Genomic DNA, 13,452 nt, shown 5'->3' with positions numbered 1-13,452 from the left:
GGAATCCGTTGTCCTAGCCGAAGAAGTTACGTTAGCATTTCAAAATGGCCGTCAAACCGCATGCAATTACGAGAGAATGCGATAAAAGAGAAAGCTTGGCCTGGGTCCTATCAATAGAAAAATCTCTAAATATGAAGCTGAACTCGACGTGGTCCCGCTTATCACGCAGTCGGAAGCAGCTCGCGAGGGGACACATTTGCCCAGCGCAGCGTTCGCAGCTAACCCTTCGAAGCCATGCTGGAAAAAAAAGACCACGTGCTAGATGCCGGCGTCGGAATCTCTCTCCACGTTTCCGAAGCCATGCTCGAAGCTCTGTGGCAGCGCCGCCATCGCCAGCGACGGCGTCTCCCGGAGTTAGCCGGCGGTCGATATCGACGGAGGAGGGAGAAAAAGAAAATTCGCTTTCATTTTTCTCAATCCACGTTTCCCCTTTCCACCTCGATTCGTTCTCCTCATTTCAGCCTGGCGCTCGCTCGTTCCGTACGTGTTTCGTCGCTCGTTCCTGCGTTAATGGACCCGCGTGACGCTTCAACGTAAATTCCGTGTCATCCTATCGGCTATTAGTGTAACACCATTCCCGATGCTCGGTCTCTGGAAAGAAGGAATGAAAGAAACAAGATCTCCGAGCGAAGAGAAGAGGCGAAGGAAGGAGTGACCAGTGAGAGAGAGAGTGAGAAGTTAAAGGGCCTTCTCTCCTCTCCTCCTGCTCCCAATTATAGAGAGTTCTTTCCATCTGGGAGTCCAGAAAAGAAAGAAAGAGCTCTTTTGCCGAACGGACGGTTCGCAGAAGGGGGCCGCGCCTTCTCCCTCTTTCTCCAAGCTCATGGAGCAGCGAGTGAGTGAGAGAGAGGTGGCGAGAAAGGAGAGCGAAAGAGAGAGGGTGACTGAGGAAGAGAAAAACCCAAATAAATATGGCGGGCAGTCGCCGCGAACGAGCAGCCGGCGCCGCCGCCGCCGCATCGCATCGTGGTAGTAGGCGCTCGCTCACCGAGAAGCGTCGCCGCCGTCGGTTTTCCGGAACGCGGTAGCAGGCACGGAACTCTAGGAGAACAGGGGTTGCCGCTCTCCTGCGTCGTCGACCAGCCAGCCATCGGTGCGCGCCGGTTTTCTGTGTAATACGGAGAAGTGTGTGGTGTGTGTGCGTATAGAACAAGGCGCGCGTGCGATTTCCCGAAGGTGTGTTGGCGGGAGAGAGTGCGAGCACCCGGCCGCGTTTGCAGGGACCGCACAAAACACGGAGTCGGGACCTGCTCTTCTTCTGCTGCGCGCCCGGGGCTGAAACTTAAACGCCTCACTCGCTGCTGGACTGTTGCTTCGCTTCTTAAAACAACTCGGCGATCACCCACATCGGAGAACGAAGCGAGCGGAGTCGTCGTTCAGCTGCACGACTGTTGCTCCGGCTCGCGCGAACGGCCGGAGAAAGGTTGTTGCCTCGAGGAAGGAAGGAAGGTAGGAAGCGGGGCTCGCCCGTGTCCCTCGTTAGCAACCTCGCATGGGAGCGAGCACGGTAACCAGTAGCGCGGAGTCGACTACTGTTCAACGGCTACTTAGCTGTGTCGGTGGGTTGGGACGGAACTAGCGAACGCTCCGCTGCTTCCGAGAGGAGGAAGGATGCTCGTCCGCGACTAAGCGCGAGCACGTGGTGACTTGAGGACGCCGCCGCCGTTGCGTGTGCTCCCTCGCTCTCTCCGCCGGCACCGAAGAGGCCGGGCTGTGACTCGGGTTGACATTTTGGAGAGCGTCCAAGGGAACGACGGCCCGAACCACTCGATCGACCACGCGGCTTCTTCGGCTTCGGCTTTTTCAGGTAAGAGAGTTAGTTCCGGTGCATTCTGAAATGGAGTTTCATTATTTTTTTTGTCTCTTTCGCTAGCTCCTCTCGTGGGGCGCGTGCGCCGGGCTCCTCTGGTAACTACGCGTGCCGCCGGCGCGGCGTGTCTTGGAGTGTGGCGATCATTTTTTTTTCTCCGCTGCTCGCATCTTCCACGCTCCGTGTAGTAGGCTGGCGGTAGACGCGAGACGCGTCCCATGCTTTCAGGCCCGTTCATTCATTCTCGGTAGTAGTGGTGCATGTCAATGGTGACGACGTGCGATGTCACACTTTGTCGGCTATTCGTGACAGGCACCGAGAAAAGATCGGTTGCCTTAACTGTCGTATTGAGACGTTGTTCAGGGCCCGTATTCACAAAGAAAGTCTCGCGACAGAATCGCTCATAAGAGTAAGTGTTACCCAATCCTGACGCTGGACGTATCATTGGCGGAACCAACTGGCCAATGGGAATGAGCAGTTATGAAAGAGAAGCTTTGAGAATTTCGCTCCTGATTTCCAGTGGCCCGTATTCACAATGACGTCTTACGCTAGAAGTGTTCGTAAGAGAAATATTTGACCAATGACGATGCTGCACATGTCATTAGCGAAGCCTGCTGCACATCGTTAGTGAAGCCTGGCCAATGACAATAAGCGCTTACGAATTAAAAAAAGACCTTGCGTATTTGCCCCCTGATCTATGAAGAGATCTGTGAACGCTGAGGGTTCGTTCGCAGCTTGAGCTTGATATTTAGATGGCCGGCCAGTCGTCTCCATTGAGTTACGGAGACGTCGATAAGCGCGGGTAATGCGTAGTGGGCCTAATTATGGCGCGACACCGGACTTCTTAACTGGTTCATTTATGAGCCCGGTACCTGGCGTGACTGCTTCATTCGTAAACGAAAGAAGCCGCTCTCGCTAATTAATAGGGGAGTGCGAATAGCGAATTTTAGAACCTAATCGAGTACGAATCGAAGAGTGATGACATCGAATCGAGTGCGAATCGAACAATTTGCGAATAGTTTCCGAATAACAAGGCAACCATTTTCGAAACAGCCCTCAAGCTCTGTAACATCTTACTTCATACAAGTATTCACAGAATTTAACAAAGGGACTTACGATTGCTTTTAACCGACAGAAAATGCCACAGTTATGAAAACTGAGGTAATATCGTGTACAGCAGTGATTGCGAGATGTTTCGCAACGGACGATTAAAATACAGCAGTTACTTCAGTATTCATGGCAGTACTTTGCCGCAAGCTTCTAAATGAAACCGATACGTAAAAAAGTTGTAAAATGTTGAACCGAAGAGCACACATACAGAGCGATATGTAATCAAACAGTAAACCGGTTATCGCAGCATGAGCCGTAGCATGAAAAGCAGATAAACATTAGTGTTGAATACTGTGTCTGTAACTTAGTTCATATTAACACAACCTTTACGTCTATTGTTATTAATGTAAACGTATATAACTAAAACGTGTGAGAGATGGTTAAGTTGTATCGCCAGGAGACCGGTCAACGAAACCACCAATTTCATGATGATTATAGCTGATTGGTGACACTTACGCCTCGGCTACATCGGAGTCATAAGCAAAAGTTTTTCATTTGGGCATCAATATAGTGTTGATAGTCTCGTGAGAGCTTAGACTGAATGCATACTGTTAATTCAATGATTAAAACGAGAAAAATGACCCCTCGCTGTTAAAATGTTTAGTTTCTTTCGGGTTTTGCGATCGGTGCTGATTATTCGAAAAACATTCGGTACTTCGAATATGCAGAATTCGATTCGAGTACCGAATCGAAGAGAACACTATTCGATTTGTTATTAGAAAATTTAGAGTATTCGCACGCCCCTACTATTTACTTGCAGGAGACGAAGACGAACCTCGACAGATCGACGTGCTTTGTGCAGGGGCTAATTTGCTGCACCCGAAGGCTCGCACGTTTTGCTTTGCGCCGAATAGTTAAATAAATACTATCGCCAAAATGCACGCCGGATGCTTTGTGATTGTGGCCACTCCGTGCGATTGGGGCTACACGTCGTGATCGTAAACCGACAGTCGACACAAGGCTATAATAAAGAAAGAAATTTAGAATCATGAATTAATGTGTTTGTTAGTTCAATTATATAATGGAATTGGGAGAAATTAATCTTATGTCAAAAAGTAGCTACACTACCCCAAATTGAAGCAACCTCGCAAAGGGCAAGCCGAAAATGAGTTGACTGGAGTCCACGTGGCCAAGCCGGCCCAGATTCAAAATGCGTCATTCAGTCAACGTCGTTCATTCGAGAATGAAAGTGGTAACGTTCTACAGGCATTTCGAATAATGTCTATCAGCCCCCCTATTCATTAGGGAACGAAACAGGTAAATATTCCAGATATTTCGAACGATATGTATCGGAATTCGAACGATAAAATTTGTCAACTGATATCGAATTCAAATTCGCAACACAGAAGTGACATTTTTTTATTATTATTGTTATACGATGTTTAGGAGATGATGGCGCTTTTGTGTAGCGCCGGCTACTCCTTTTCGCGGGTGATAGGATACGTGAAAATCACGGCAATGTAAAAAAAAAAAGAGACGTACAAGAGCAGATAAAGGAGAACAGACGTTTATTAGCCTCAGTGGCAGCTTTCGATCAAAGTGATTCCTCGTTCCATGAGGCAAAAAAAAAAAGAAAAATCCGATTAATCCTGAACAGAGCGCTACATCGGTGATACACAAGACCGCCTGAGCGTATAGTCCTGCAGATGCAATGAGAAATGTTTCGTGTTTGTTATTGTCCCATCTTGAGGTGAAATTTTCTGTGCCCACTTTTACGCATCGTGAAAGAGAACTTCCTCATTGTCTGTGAGCGCTTAGCTGCTCCAGGCTGAGTCTGTGTTAGAAAGCTTGAAGCCCATTTGGCCGATCTGCCGCTGCTTTAACGACAAAATTCATTCCCGCGCTGTGTCATTACTTTTGAAGCGTCCATAACACTTCCGAGCGTAAGAAAGTGTTGTCTGCATTCGTGTGTGCACTTTGCCGTCGTCAGGCCGAGCAGAAATGCCATTCAAGGCGGATTACACGGCCTTTAATTAAGGGCAGCGGTGGCGTGCGGAGCAGCATTTCAGTTACTCGCATGTGGTGTGTGCGTTCTGCAAGTGTTGTAAGTTCTGCTCGCTACCGGAAACATTTTCGCAAACACAATGCACGCAGGTACAGGCTAAACTCAACGGCGTTCTGAAATTGCGCACCTATTATGTGTTGACAGCCTACGTGTCTATGTTCGCTCCTGAACCAAAAAGGCGTTCAAGAAATACTGTATGTCTAGAAATCGGGACCCACAGCCAGTGATGGGTCGTCTTGTTTCTTTTCCCAGCACTGGGTCACTTGTCGCTATACCTGAAAGTCAGGTCGTTGAAGCCCCGTTAAATATGGCGTATTAAATCATAGCAAATCGTGAGAAACCGCTGCCTTTAATCTTAATTGACGAAGTTTCTTCAAGAGGAGCCGCTGGAACCCTTTTGTGGACACCGGCCGACTTTCTGCTGCCAGGGCTGCTCTCGAAAATTGACGCGACGTGCTATAGGCCAATCATAAAGCTTTCACATACGGGTTTGCGCCCGTAACCCAGTGTGCCTTGTGGCAGGCCGACAGCCCGCATTACTGGCATACAAAAAAAATGACGGTGTTCCTCTAGGAGTCATGAACGACGCAGACCTTCCATGCATCACTAACGTTTGTTTCTATAGGCTAGAAAAAAACTCAGATATAAGGGCTGCAGAAGCAGACAGAAAGACTGTCAGAAGTCGGCTGCTAAATATAGCCAAAACATTGTCGATATTTCTCTCAGTCCCAATTTTCCAAGCTACTGTACTAGCCATGTTCACGACGAACATTAGCACCCTACATGTACACTTGTCCGGCCGACGTATGCTGTCATCCGAAGAGACGCATTAATCGTCTGAAGTGGCTACAAAATCCATTTTCTCAGCGTTCCAATCATGCTGATGCACACTGAGATCTCGTATGCCAGTGGTGACTCGTCGAACCATCCGACAGGAGCTATATTTTGTCCAAATTGGTCAGCTACTCTAGTTAATGTCAACGCTGCTCTAGACAAAGCTACTCTAGTTAATGGCTGCCCTTGCATCGAAGGGTTCACTTTCCGTTGACCTTTCGTCAATGGAGATTGCGTGAGTGCATCGAAAGGTGCGTGCAGTGCTGCGTCACTGATTGTAGGTCACGCAATAAGCAGCGATCGGTTAATCTGGTAACGAACGGTTCCGCTTGGATTTGCCTCGGACATATAACGAAAGTTTACCTTGTTGCAAAATAACGGCATAGTGCGCGCACATTGTCCAGTGGGCATGCCTGCGTTGTTCTCAGTATTGCATTGCTTCTTGTAGCCTATACTTCACACGCGCATCGTCCGACAAACCATTACTGCTCGATGAGAGATGCATGTTGGCTGTTGATGTTACTTCAACGGAGAAAATAAAACCTGACGCTTCGATTTTCACGTTTCCTCAGCAAAATTGTGAGTAAAATGTAGTTTGTTTATTATTAAAGCGAATTAGTAATCGTCAAAAGTTAAAAGTGTGTAAAATGTGACTGTTCTACAGGTTTCCAAACTGCCAAGATGATTCTCTTTACAGCGGGGCTGCATTTGGCTATAGAGTTCCGTGTATTTTGCCCGCCCTTCAACAAAACCTTCAGGAAATATTAAACAAAAAAAGTCACGGGTTCCTTTAGCATTCCCCTAAGGCGACTCGAAGGCGAAAGCCGTATTCTTTTCCTTTTCAGTCGACTGCATTTATCCTTGTATGCCGATCAAGACAATAAAAGAGTTCTTACATTTGTTCAAAATTCTGTCACCACCACTGCGTCCTGTGCTAAACAGCTTCACCGGTCATTCACCTTAGAGTGGAATGGCTCACGAAATTTTATTTTATTTTTATTTATTTGTTAAGAGCGACCTTACTGGCAACTCGAGAATTACTCCATTTGCGTGAGACATGATTTTCGTCTCACGGTGGCGTCACTGTTCATCCCTCGTCTCATCGACATTCCGTGCGCTTTTTCCCCGCTACAATCAAATCGATCAATCAACGACAACGATCCTAACGCTGTAGATGACCCTTCGAAGTACGCGCGAACTACTGTTGAATGTCAGCACATACGTATGCTTCGGAAGAACAGCAGCCTGCGTTAGCGTTAAGCAAAGGAAGAACTGTGCCACCGTAATTAGATTCTGCGTAAAAACTCTTCTCAGAAGTACTCGCTCATACTAAGCGTACTAAGCCTGCTGAGTTTATCGAATGACTCTGATAGAAGAAAAATATATATAAAAAAACAAAACACTCTTTTGCGACGTCACTCATCTAGCATTAACAAGTTAAGCCGCGCGGTCGATAAATGCATTAGTGATCGCTCAAACCTCGGCGGGATTAGCTGACATGTATAAACAAGCTGTCCCGATTCCAGGGAAAAAAGGGTCGCAGCCACACGCGTTGCTGGGCTGTGTATCCTCCAAGGGACATAATACGCGTGAAAGCTGAAAGCGTCCACTATACATAAATAATGGAAGCGCCAGACAATTAAAGTATGGAAACGATAATTCGTGACACGCGCTAGCACATCTGCGTAGATTATATTATTTATTAAAGTGCGGGTATTCGTAACGGAGTTACAGGGGAAGATAATGAATAAGTGGAGCTTTTTCGCAACACATTTCACGAAAAGGGATGCAGCAATAGAAGAAACCCGCCTCATAAGAAAAACGTGTTCTGATTATGTATTGTGTACGCTGTGTGTTTCTTGCTTTTAATTACCGCGTTGAGGGCGTCATACCATCGGCATTTGTATGTGTGTACAAAAATAAATAAAAAGGAACATCAAAATTTATTTATTTTCTTTATTTAGTAAATCTATCTATCTATCTATCTATCTATCTATCTATCTATCTATCTATCTATCTATCTATCTATCTATCTATCTATCTATCTATCTATCTATCTATCTATCTATCTATCTATCTATCTATCTATCTATCTATCTATCTATCTATCTATCTATCTATCTATCTATCTATCTATCTATCTATCTATCTATCTATCTATCTATCTATCTATCTATCTATCTATCTATCTATCTATCTATCTATCTATCTATCTATCTATCTATCTATCTATCTATCTATCTATCTATTCGTCGACTCTGCTGGAACGCTGGATGTGTGGTACGCATGCACACCGACTTGTATACTCTCCCCAATTTTCGGTTCATACAATGAATTGGGAATCTAGAGCGAGATTAAACGAAGGACTGCCCATTACGCCATAGAGGCACAATAGTTCTTTCTTGGAACTGAAGCTTTAGTTTTATTTGCAGGCTCAAGGAAGGATATAGATAAGACGCTTTTAAAGATAATTCCTACGCGTCTGCATCTATGAAGCCATACTCATTTTTTGCTTTTATGACCATATAGCCGAAGCCAGCATGAAAATCCCGAATATTAGATTGTACCGCTAACCCCATATGCATGCAAAAGACGGTGTTGCGCATGCACTCATTCCATTAAGAAAGGATTCGGACTGTTTTGAAACGTCGCAGGCGTGGAGCTAGCGTTATATTGTACCGTAGTCATCGTCATCAGCCTGACTGCACCCGCTGCTGGACAATGGCCTCTCACGTTTCTTCAATTAACCCGGTCCTGTGCTTGCTGTGTACGTTATGCCCGCAGTCTTCTTAATCTCATCTGCGCACCTACTTTCTGCCTCCCGCAATTATATACTATACTATACTATACTATACTATACTATACTATACTATACTATACTATACTATACTATACCATACTATACCATACTATACTATACTATACTGTACTATACTATACCATACCATACTATACTATACTATACTATACCATACTATACTATACTATACTATAATATACTATACCATACCATACTACACTATACCATACTATACTATACTATACTATACTATACTATACTATACTATACTATACTATACTATACTATAAAACTATCAAACGTTGCGGTTCTATATTATATGCTCGTCTGTACATTCAGGTGTGAACAAACACTGAGTGCGGAATCCTCGCCGCATAAAAAAAAGTAAGAGCAAACAGAATGAGAAACGAGAGTCTTTTTCGCGTTCCTACGGGCGAGGCGAAGATTTCTCGATGAATGGTCCGTTGGAAACGCTCGACGGCTTTTCACGCTAGCTGCACCTGCGGTCCGTGCAAGGCGGCCTTCGTTTTTCCGAGAAATCGTATGCACGCGGTTTTGGACTCGGGTAGGAAGAACGCGGCGCGCGTGCGGCGGGCAATCCGTGCCTTATATATATATATATATATATATATATATATATATATATATATATATATATATATATATATATATATATATATATATATATGTACACACTATAGTTCGCGTAGCCCGCCGGGTCATTCGACGAGAGAAGGGTTTTACTTTATTATTTCTTTCTTCTTCTTCTTCACTCTTATATACGCTGCAGCTGTGTGACTCACACATGCGTGTTCTTTCTGTGTAGTGCGTAGTCCACGTGTGCGGGGGCCTACAAAAGGCGCGTTCCGATATCCCCGCATGCATTCGACGCTGCGCGATTCGTTTTCAAAGTCCGTAATAGCAATGAATAACGATAGGAAGCTTCGGGCGCTCTTTCTATAGTGGGTGCCATGTTTCTCGCGAAGCTATATCGGACCGGAGCAGCGAATTCCTCGTTCGCGGAAAAACACACACCGCATGCGCATGCGCGTGACGTTTTGCTAAGGTTCTATTTTTTTTCTCATTTATTTTTCCTATGCAAACCATACTACGAAATCTGGGTTGGGGTGCGTTTCGGCCGAGATTTTTTCTGGGAATCACGAGTGATCCTTCGCAATATCTAAGCGGGATGTTGCGTAAGCGCCGCCCGCTGGGAACGCTTTTAGGTAATTTTTTTTTCATGAATGGGCGAGAGCATTTTGAAAACTCCGCTTAATTCGATCACTCGCTTGGCCCGTTGTGGCTGTATACTCTCTGTAGGGTGCGATGGGTTGTATTCACGGCCGGCCGATTCATCTGGTCGTATAGGGAGTGCGATCTTACAGGTGGGAGCCGCTGTGGAATGATCAATAACGGTTTCATCTAGGAAATGGCGTGGCGCAACTTTCTGTCTACCTTAGAGCTGTCTCGATTGCGACGGCTGAATGAGCATGATCTTGAGCGGTTTATCATTCCCGCTACAGCCTCTGCGCAACATAATAAAGAAAGCAAAGGAGCAAGGAAATATCCGTATACTTAGGTCCACAGGCCGTTGTATAGTTAAGCCGTCCACTATCTATCTATCTATCTATCTATCTATCTATCTATCTATCTATCTATCTATCTATCTATCTATCTATCTATCTATCTATCTATCTATCTATCTATCTATCTATCTATCTATCTATCTATCTATCTATCTATCTATCTATGACTTATGTATGTATGTATGTATGTATGTATGTATGTATGTATGTATGTATGTATGTATGTATGTATGTATGTATGTATGTATGTATGTATGTATGTATGTATGTATGTATGTATGTATGTATGTATGTATGTATGCATGCATGTATGTATGTATGTATGTATGTATGTATGTATGTATGTATGTATGTATGTATAAGCATATTTATTAAGGAAAGCAGATTCAGATTCCTTTATTTCAGCGTTCATAACAATTGCGTCAGGTGTCCCTCTTTTTTGTTGCATGTCAAGGAAGTTACCTTTAGTTTGATGAATAAATGATCAATCAATCAATCAATCAATCAATGCCTGTGTGTCTGATGCGTGCGTACGTAACTGCACGGCGTCTCGCGCACATACAAGCAAGACAGGTTATTGACAGGGGGACGTCTCAGGCGTCCTTGATCTCATAATCCTTGTGACCAGTGTTGCCACCAGACCCTTACTGTACTGCGATGCATTACCTGTGCTTTCTTAGACAGCGGAAATCGGCTATGCTCTTGATATGATCGCGCACGATCTGCATGTCTGTGTGGCGGACACGAACGACGAAATTATGCATGGCACACCGAATGTAAGCTTCTGTACTACGTAAGTATACGTGTTTCTGTGGCTACCCATTATTACAAATGAGAAAGGCGTGTTCCAATGATTGTGGGACGCAACGAACGGTGGCCTGGATTGTATCGGTGACTGTGCCGTTTCCGAGAACATATCGGTGTTTGAGTGGCAGGCACCGATATTATCTTGACACTGACCATTCAGACATCTGGGTTAAATGGAATCGTCGGAAAGGGTATGACTGCGTTGTATGAACCGCACTTGGAAAACGTGGTACGCACGCTGTTTGAGTATGCGGGCCGCTGTTTGGCAGTCTTCACGGCTACTTCATCCCCACGAAGCGCGGAAAGGATGTACCGTGGACGCCATATCAGAGTCTCATGTACACTCACCTGTACATTGCAATAACGTTAGAGCATTCTAGAATGCATTTTTTTTTTCTCGAGTAAACGACCGACTACGCCTGCCAGACTCTCTTCTTTACTTCCTCTCATATATGTAGTCTTTAAAAGACACGAGGAAATCTTGTTATGCGATCGTTTGCTTCTTCTAAATCGGGATAGGATTGTCTCTTGCGCTTCAGAAGCGCGTAAAGCGGTGGCGACACCACTCCTTGAGCTTTGAACTGACTTCTTTGGTGCAGTTCGCCTCGGTATTAAAGAATCCACTCTCCGTTGTGTTCTGTTCTAACTGGCTCTCTACATGTGATGAGGTCCAGTCTGAAGTAATGATTGCTGTTGTCGAAATAAGCATCCTATATAGGCGAAGATTTCGTGCGCACTTTTCGTCATTAGCATGGATACTTTACAAGGCCTTGACAAGGCTGTGAAAGTTTTTGGCTGTTAGCGTCCGAACCACGAAAGAAAGAAAGCAAGGTTGAGCAACATATATTTCTGCAATTTTCTGAAAGCTTGCTGACAGCCGTGTCAAGCGCAACGATGGCGCGAAGGAATGGACGGCGCCATTCAAAGTGCCTCGCGGGCGCTGTGAGAAAACTGCAGCTCAGCGAACCTCTTTCTCGCTTGGCGCGCGAGAGACGCCACAACTCGCTCCTAGTTGTTTCTTGCACAACGTCCATCCTCTTCGCGTAAGCGCAGCGCGGTTCGGCACTCTTGCTTATCAAGTCCAGCAGAATGGTCGAGTTGCGAAGGCCTCGAGTTTCACTAAAGCGGAGAACGGAAAGCACTGTATAGTTCTTCACGAATGCCGAAGGAGATGGCGCACTTAGAGAGTTCTGCTGTACAGATAGTGTAGTGTGTATAAGACGCACATTTAAAAGGCTTTTGCAGAGTCCACGCACGCCAGCTGTTCTAGTAAGGGGTTGAGAAATTGAGTTGTTTTTTGTCTTATGTACAGATCGCAGTCTGAAGAAGCTCTCCCGCACTTAAGGACGGCGTGTTGTCACCAAAGTCGTCAGGGTTATTGTCACTACTGATTGACCAATCAGATGGAACCAATCAGAACACGCGGTACTTTGGAGAGAAAACAACAGTCTCCGGCTGCTTGTCCGTTTAACTACACCACGGGTTTCATTGCAGACAGATGTAAAGTACCCTGCAGGTCTGCGCCAACAGACAGAATCTCTTATCTTGTATTCAAATTTTACCACTGTTTTTTTTTTTTTTGCACGGCATGCGTCCATTGGCGGCGCAATAAATGATCTACAATCGCAGAAGAATTGTTATCAGCAACGCCCGCCGTCCTTTCAGTTGATTTTGTCACGGTCAACTCTGACTCACTCCTATTACGTCCAAGATAGCCTATCAAATTACATCTGAGAGGAATAAAACGAATAAACAATGAGTGTTTCAACTGATACGTTCAAACATCGTTATTGCGGCGAACGAAACGGCAGACACTCACGCCACTTTGGCAAACGCGCATGCATGTCTTTGGGAATGTACTACCTTACTGAAGCACGCCGATTCTAGCCACCACGTTTACACGGTAACAACACAGATATCCCGAGATAAACGCGTTGCCAAGCGATCGTGCTATGTAACCATATCTGTTAGCGAAGAAGATATACTGGTCATAGTTTGTCACTTTCATGCATTATGTTGATGACCAGGGCTCCCTTTGCGCTTCCATATAACGCGTTAACGTCTGTGTGTATGGCCGCGCTCTAACTACACACACACACACACACACACACACACACACACACACACACACACATATATATATATATATATATATATATATATATATATATATATATATATATATATATATATATATATATATATATATATATATATATATATATATATATATATATATATATATATATATATATATATATATACAGAACGCGTGTGTACGGCGTCGGCCAGCAAAGCCGCCTCTCTGGAGCCAGGAGGTATAACCGTACGACCAAGGCTTCCGTGAAAAGGGCACAGGTGGCGTCGGTCGTTAATCATCGTAACAACGACCAATAACAAACGGACGCCCAGTGCTTCTGAAGACTGCGACGAATCGTTTACACACAGCTTGGCTGCTGTCGTACACGTGTTCTTCCCCGTTGCTCATTCTGACACATAT

General features: G+C 45.1%; 1 protein-coding gene across 1 annotated transcript in view; it reads left to right on the top strand.

Annotated features, from left to right (window-relative positions):
- The first annotated feature begins 980 nt into the window (after positions 1–980).
- Positions 981–13,452, top strand: part of LOC119390161 (solute carrier family 13 member 2) — a 79,547-nt gene continuing 67,075 nt past the window's right edge. The window contains exon 1 of the mRNA XM_037657725.2: positions 981–1,807. The gene's annotated coding sequence lies outside the window, so the exon portion shown is untranslated. The remainder of the gene's footprint in view (positions 1,808–13,452) is intronic.

This window comes from Rhipicephalus sanguineus, chromosome 4 (genome assembly GCF_013339695.2).
Source record: "Rhipicephalus sanguineus isolate Rsan-2018 chromosome 4, BIME_Rsan_1.4, whole genome shotgun sequence".
Taxonomy (NCBI): domain Eukaryota; kingdom Metazoa; phylum Arthropoda; class Arachnida; order Ixodida; family Ixodidae; genus Rhipicephalus; species Rhipicephalus sanguineus.
The sequence above is the reverse complement of the archived record's forward strand: the minus strand, read 5'-3'. Positions and strand labels throughout refer to the sequence as shown.